Below are 7,037 nucleotides of genomic sequence, written 5' to 3'. Positions count from 1 at the left end.
CTGTTTATTGTCTTTCATTTGGTCTTTTACAGATTAACAAAAATTTATATTTGATTTTAAAGGGGCATTAGCTGTCAAATTCATGTTCACAAATTCAACTAAAATTCTCATATTTGATATACAACATATTAAAACGTATATCCAAATTGCAAAAAGTCAAAAATAAACAATTAAAAATGCATAGACTTGATATGTATCAGCATTTCGTGAGTATTTTGTAAAGACGTCATCTAATTAACCATCAAGATGATTTCCAACTGCTGATGGTCATTCAACCCGATATAAACATAAATATAAATATAAATAGATAGCACCCACTTGCAATTAAATTTTTTTTAGTCAGTTCAATTTCATATTGTAGGTTAAAAAGAATGTTTATCATCGTTTATACCTTATAAGAATGATTTTTTGTGGATCGAATCAGTCAACCAAATGGTTCATCCTTGTTTCACTTTGAATGTTGACATTCTTATCCTTTTAATAGCTGAATACATGCGTAACCCATCTCCAGTTTGGGGGTTAAATTGAAGGTCACATGAATACGGATTCAATGAGATAGAATTATTCACTTGCAAGTGAATAATTCATCAACAATGTTTCTTATCAAAATTGAACCAAATTGGCTGCTAAACGCGAGTTATCATTTCACTATTTCACTTTCATTAAGGGAGCTACCATTTGATTTTTATGGGGTGGGGGTTGGATGACATTTGAAAAAAGGCAGGACAGGAGTTTTGAGTAAAAAAAAGACAGGATGAGCAACTTGGCAAAAAAAAAAGCAGGATGACAATTTATGTAAAAAAGTCAGGATAAACTAATAAAAAAAAGGCAGGACAGAGATTAAAACTAAATAAAATTCACCCCCCCCCCCCCCCCATTAAAATCAAACGGTAGTTTCCTAATGATTGAACAATAAAAAATCATATTTATTTTTTTATATCTCGTAGCTAATGCCCCTTCAATATGTAAGCCATGTCAAAGAATAAATCACATTTTTTTGTAGTTGGATTGCTGTTTCATGATGAATGACATATGACCTACATCTCCTTTTAAATTTTTTATCTATATACAAGGTTTTAAAAAAAAATATGAAGATGATAATGATAAATGATGAATGGATACAAAACATCCAGTGCAAAATATAATGCGCATATTTCAGACAATTACATGTAAATGAGTACATCCTGCTTTGTAGTAAAAGGGCAGGGTTTGATATTTAATGTTCAAATTCATAAAGTAACTTGCTGCTAAAAACATGTACTTACTCCAACCAGTGTCCTTATTCTCCTATAGGGCATCGGTGGCCGCGTGGTCTAACTAGCCTGTCAGCAAGGTTGTGAGTTTGTACACTGCACGTGGCAGGTGCGCTCGACTTCAATCTTAATTGACTAGGATGGTCAGTTTTCCTACCGAAGGTCTGTTCGAACACTCCGGCTTCCTCCGTCAATCAAATTGACCGCCACGATATAATAGCACAACAGTAAAGACCAATCAATCAATATTACTCCTATATGATGCATGCTTTACAGAGAACCAGAAAATATTTTTCAAAGACTTGTTTAACCTGTTCAGGTTGTATACATAACTTTTTTTGATGAAGGCATGTATGTGTAAGCGTAGTTTAGTGCGGCGTGTAATTTTCCTATGACTAAAGTTACACTAGTGTTGTTTTTCCGTAAATAGTGCGAAAGAGAACAAACACACATGTAAATTTTGTTTATTTTGAGTATCACAGATCTTATTTCCCTAAAGAATAACTGCACTAAGTTAAATTTTACATGTTCTATGAAACTTTCTTGCCATCACTTGGTGTCCGTCACTCTCTTATTGAAGAATAACTGTGCTATTAAGTTACTTTTTTCATGCACCAGTATAAGTTACACTAGTGTATAATTTCCACATGAAAATTTATTTTCACATGCTCATTTCGAGATTTTTTAGAACCACAAAAAAGCCAGTTGAAGACCCATTGGTGGCCTTCGGCTGTTGTCTGCTCTTTGGTCGGGTTGTTGTCTCTTTGATTTATTCCCCATTTCCATTCTCAATTTTAGCTCCCTATTTGTTTAATAGTCCGCCCTTGAAAAACCTTTTAAGAGTGTTTTGGGATACACAACTAAACAGAGGATAATTTACACTAAGCATGGAAAAGGTAACCTTGTGCCATAATTCCATTAACATCATTATGACCCATCCATTTTTGAAAGGGGGTTCCAACCCTAGGAACACAATGAAAAAAGTAAAATCACAAAAATACTGAACTCCGAGGAAAATTCAAAACGGAAAGTCCCTAATCAAATGGCAAAATCAAATGATAAAACACATCAAACGAATGGACAACAACTGTCATATACCTGACTTGATACAGGCATTTTCAAATGTAGAAAATGATGGATTGAAACGTTCACATAATTAAAAAAAAAACTCGAAAAACGGAGGATTCCAAACCGGACCCCCCCCCCCCCCCTTTTTGCATTGGATTCGTCAATGAAGCTTCAAATAATTGTTAAGACAAAATAATTTTCATTTTTTAAACTGCACAGACACGACTTTTTAACTGTTATATTCACGAATAGACACCATTTTTATATTGAAAGTTTACGTGACAAGAACAGATCGATGTACTCGAAAATGTAAGATGTGAAGATAGTATATTTTGGGAAATTGTAGCATGCTCAAGACTAAGCAGAATACACCAGAAATTGGTGACCTGCACGATTGTTGTTTAGAAATAACTTTTGATCAGTATCGTCACCGGCATTCTTTTACTATTGATTTTCTCGACTTTATCATAAGAAGAGTGAATTGTCTTTAATTGTTCTCGGTCATCAGCTTTGCCACCGAAGAAAGGACTATCGGAACATAAACAACAAGATAAGGAAACTTAACGACAGAAAAGAAAATTCTTCTCGTTTAACATGAGCAAGTCTTAATATATGTCACTTTTGGTGCTTGATTTAGACAGAAGATTTGAGGTGCATAATGTGTATTTTTTAAAAATTTGTTCCGTTGATTAATAGCGTTTAATTTTGTTTTGAATTGTTTATACATAGTTCAGTTAAATATATCGTCTAAATATCTGCAGGTACTGTTAAAAATCTCTATCAAGTGGTGGTTCGTTTAAGTCTTGTCATAAACTGCTTTTCATAGCAGTAAAAGAGTATTTCTTCACAAAAGGGGGCACAGTTAGTCCCCATCGGAATACCAACCAAAGGTGGTATACTTTATCTAAAAACCAAACATATCACTATTTTATGCATAAAAAAATGTTAACAATACTGAAAGTTCAAGTTCCTATAACTTTCTTTCAAATTTGATTAAATTTATTTGATTATAATTTGATTATATTAATAAAAAAAACAATAGTCATACAATAATTCGTTTCTTATCGTTTTTCCTATGTTGATTGTATACTTCCTTGTAGAGTTCATTGATGTTGTAACGAATATACAATACAAACTCATAAATATATAATATGTTTTCTATCCTGCATGCTCAAACTTTCTCGTCCCGTGGAAAATCAATACGTATACTTCTTTTTTTTTAATGTGTGCAAGGTTTCCCATGTACTATAAAGTGGTATACATGGATAATTTTTCATTAATACAATGAACTAATTGAACTCAACTACAAATAATCATATTACAGATTTTTTTATACGGATTTCATCATTTTGATTGGGGGGGCCTCGGTGGCCGAGTGGTCTAAGTAGTTACTACTGTAATCACTAGCCAGTCAACACTGCACTGTAAAAACGGCGTTTAGAATTGAAACGCATCTACAACATGTTTAGATCTAAACGTGTTTAGAAAAGCGTTTAGGATCTAAACGGATATTTACGTAAACACATTGAAACCTAAACATGTTTAGAATTTAAACGTGTTGCAGGTTTATTATCTGTGAATGTTATCAGTAGGCTAAACATTAAATGGCATCTAAACACTTCTGAAACACTTTCTTAAACACCTAAACACATTATACCACTTCATTACTGATTTCACCTTTTTACTCGATGTTCCTACATATTCCAACGTATTCTGTGAAACTATCTCTGTTGTCTTGAAATGAAAATTATGGAAAGAGATAATTATTTACAAATCAGTCCAAAGTATGAGCTACTTATGAGAACAATTCATATCATCTTCCCCAACTGAGTTCGAGGCCCTTTTTTGTGTTGTAAGATTATAGATTTACTTTCAATTAAAATTTGTATATGTTAAGCAATTACTTTTTTTACTGAATCTTTATAGTATTTATAACGGGAAGATATGAGTGAATATTTTCTCTAATTTCCGGAGTCGTTGTCCGACTATGATCTGATATTTATTAACGAACAGAGTTATCTTTCGTGGTAATTTGATACAGACGCCTTCAGACCCGCCAAAGACATACAAAATTTAAAACAATGGATCCCATCGACCAAGCAAATATATCTATGGACGATGCAACAGATACAGAACATCTTATTAGAATATTGACGGAACCAAAAGCCAGCTTTACAATTATTACAGCAGCGGAAGGTAAGCAGATCCAGATTTCGTAAAAAGGGGGGTGGGGCACAACACAGGCTTAGTTAGGAATATGTGCATTAAACTGTTAACCTATATGTATCTCCTAAAGGGGTCCGGACTGCTTCCCCTCTTCCCCTCATTGTTTCGAATCTGATATTGTTGATAGGAGCGAACATTTAATTCGGGGGGGGGGGGGGTGGTCTTGTATCCTCGTCTCATGGGTTTTCATGCTATTAAGAATGCATTGTGACGTCGCTGTAAGGCGTCAAAACAAAAACATATAATAGCCTTTCAAGACGTCATAATTATTTGGACCACCGTTGTAGTTCACTGAATTTTCAGAAGAAACAGTCAGTCTATCATGTCTATGCACACATTTTAATGTATGAATCTTTGATTTTGTTAGTGAAACATCATTGAGATTTTATTAACATACAGTATAGGTAAAAGTATTCGTCCCTGTACATAAAATCATTGTTTCATGTATTTTAACTTTGCAAGAAATAAGATCCCAATGGCCCATAGTACAACATCTTTTACACATATATAAACACTGAAATTATAGTAACACTACATTTGTCAAAGAGAAACTAAGAATACCAAAAGAACATTCAAACTCATAAGTTGAAAATAAACTGACAAGTTGTTATATTTTATTTAAACCTTTAATAATTTGTTTGTATGTATTTATAGGACTGTGACACTGTACGTAGTGGGAATGAAATCCCTAGAATATAGATCAAATTGAAGAAAAGATCAGATAAAAAAACAACGAAGAAAGAAAAGGATGACTTAATTTCAAAAGCAGGTGTAAGTACAAATATATAAGTATATTATTAAGTAGCCAATAGAACTATAATATAATTGAAAAATGAAGGTTAATTCATTCTCTACATGTATATATAGATATAGGAAGATGTGGTATGAGTGCCAATGAGACAACTATCCATCCAAGTTACAATTTATAAAAGTAAACCATTATACATGTAGGTCAAGGTACGGCCTTCAACACGGAGCATTGGCTCACACCGAACAGCAAGCTATAAAGTCTAGTATTTATCCTGTTGAAAAAAGCAAAATTGGTCATTATAAAAAAATATATTTATAAATAAGAGAAAAGGCTGTAGCTCTCAGAAATCGAGGATTTTGTTTTAAAAATATAAACTTACATGCTATATTGTTCCCTTTGATTTATTTGTCTATTGATGTGTACATGGTTTAAAGTATTGTCTTTTTAACTACAATTTGTATTTTTCTTTTGCAAGAATCTTTTTTGAGAAGCTTGTTTAATGTATTTTAATATAAGAATAAGTGACTGTTGCACGACAAATATACATGTACTTGAAGGTTTAATTTTTTCATTTCAGTTTACAAAAGTTCACCTGACAACCTAAAAGAACTGCCCACCAAGAGCCTTTATCATTCAAAAGATTATTGTTCCGTAATGAACAATTCCTGTATGATAGGAGATGGACTGACAATTTCTGTTTTGTTGAGGATAAAAATCATGTGATTTTACATTTTCCTGTTTATGACTATCTATGGCAAATTCTTTTTATTAAATCTTTTAACACTTATGAAATTGGTGATGAAAATGTTAAAATTTAAAAAGGGAAAATATTGTTAAGTTGTTATTGTCTCTCATAAATCTGTAAAGATTATATCAAAATTTATAATTGTATTTTTTGTTTGCTTTAAGTGAGACTTTTAAATAAAATATTGAAATAATTTGAATAGATTGTATGTTATCCTCAAGTCTGGAATAAAAAAAAACAAAATATAAGAACCAAACTCCAATTTGTATTTAAAAAGTGAAAGGTCCATAAAATCTGACAAAATCAAATGCTTGACTACTGGTACATAAACCAACAGAACAAATGAAAAAAAAAACCCTGTTATATTCCTTACTTGGTACAGGCATTTTCCTTTAAAAATAATGGTGGGTTAAACTTGGTCTTATGGTTTACAGACTTTTCTTTGGCCTCCAGGAAGAATAAAATGTGTAACCCTATTATTATTATTATCATCATTACTGCAGTTTTCCAGCTTTAGTATTCTGTATTGACGAGGACAAATGATGGTAAAAATCAATGCAAGGACATTTAAGCAGAAATGTACACAAGAATTGTATATTCTAATATGACGTGCTTCTTTCGCTTTGTAAACAACACCGTGATAAAATTCTCGATATATCTATACTTAGCGCAGACTCAGAGATATACATAATAATGGATGTTACAATATACCTCCCTCGTAAATCCACATGTATTGGAACCTATTTGCAAATGCTATGCCGATTTTATTGTTTTAAAAATTGCAATTGAAAAAAGACTACAGAGCTTTTATTCTTATTCGGATGCATAACAAAAAGAATTAATGCACAAGAGCTCGGAGAAATCTACAAAATCAAAATAAAATAAAATTCCGCGAAAGTCCATTAATGCTTTTGGCGCATTTAAGTCACTTCAAAACATAACGTCATACAAATGAAAACGCTAAAGCTGAAGGTTTTTCCGTTATGTGAACCAT

General features: G+C 32.3%; 1 long non-coding RNA gene across 1 annotated transcript; it reads left to right on the top strand.

The window, feature by feature from the left end:
• The first annotated feature begins 3,742 nt into the window (after positions 1-3,742).
• Positions 3,743-6,242, top strand: LOC127735212 (uncharacterized). The gene is made up of 3 exons (XR_007998186.1): positions 3,743-4,517; positions 5,202-5,318; positions 5,876-6,242. It is a non-coding gene; the product is annotated as an uncharacterized LOC127735212 (long non-coding RNA).
• Positions 6,243-7,037: the final 795 nt, after the last annotated feature.

The sequence above is a fragment of the Mytilus californianus genome, unplaced genomic scaffold (genome assembly GCF_021869535.1).
Source record: "Mytilus californianus isolate M0D057914Y unplaced genomic scaffold, xbMytCali1.0.p SCAF_3, whole genome shotgun sequence".
Taxonomy (NCBI): Eukaryota; Metazoa; Mollusca; class Bivalvia; order Mytilida; family Mytilidae; genus Mytilus; species Mytilus californianus.
Note: the sequence above shows the minus strand (reverse complement) of the source record. Positions and strands in the feature narration are given on the sequence as shown.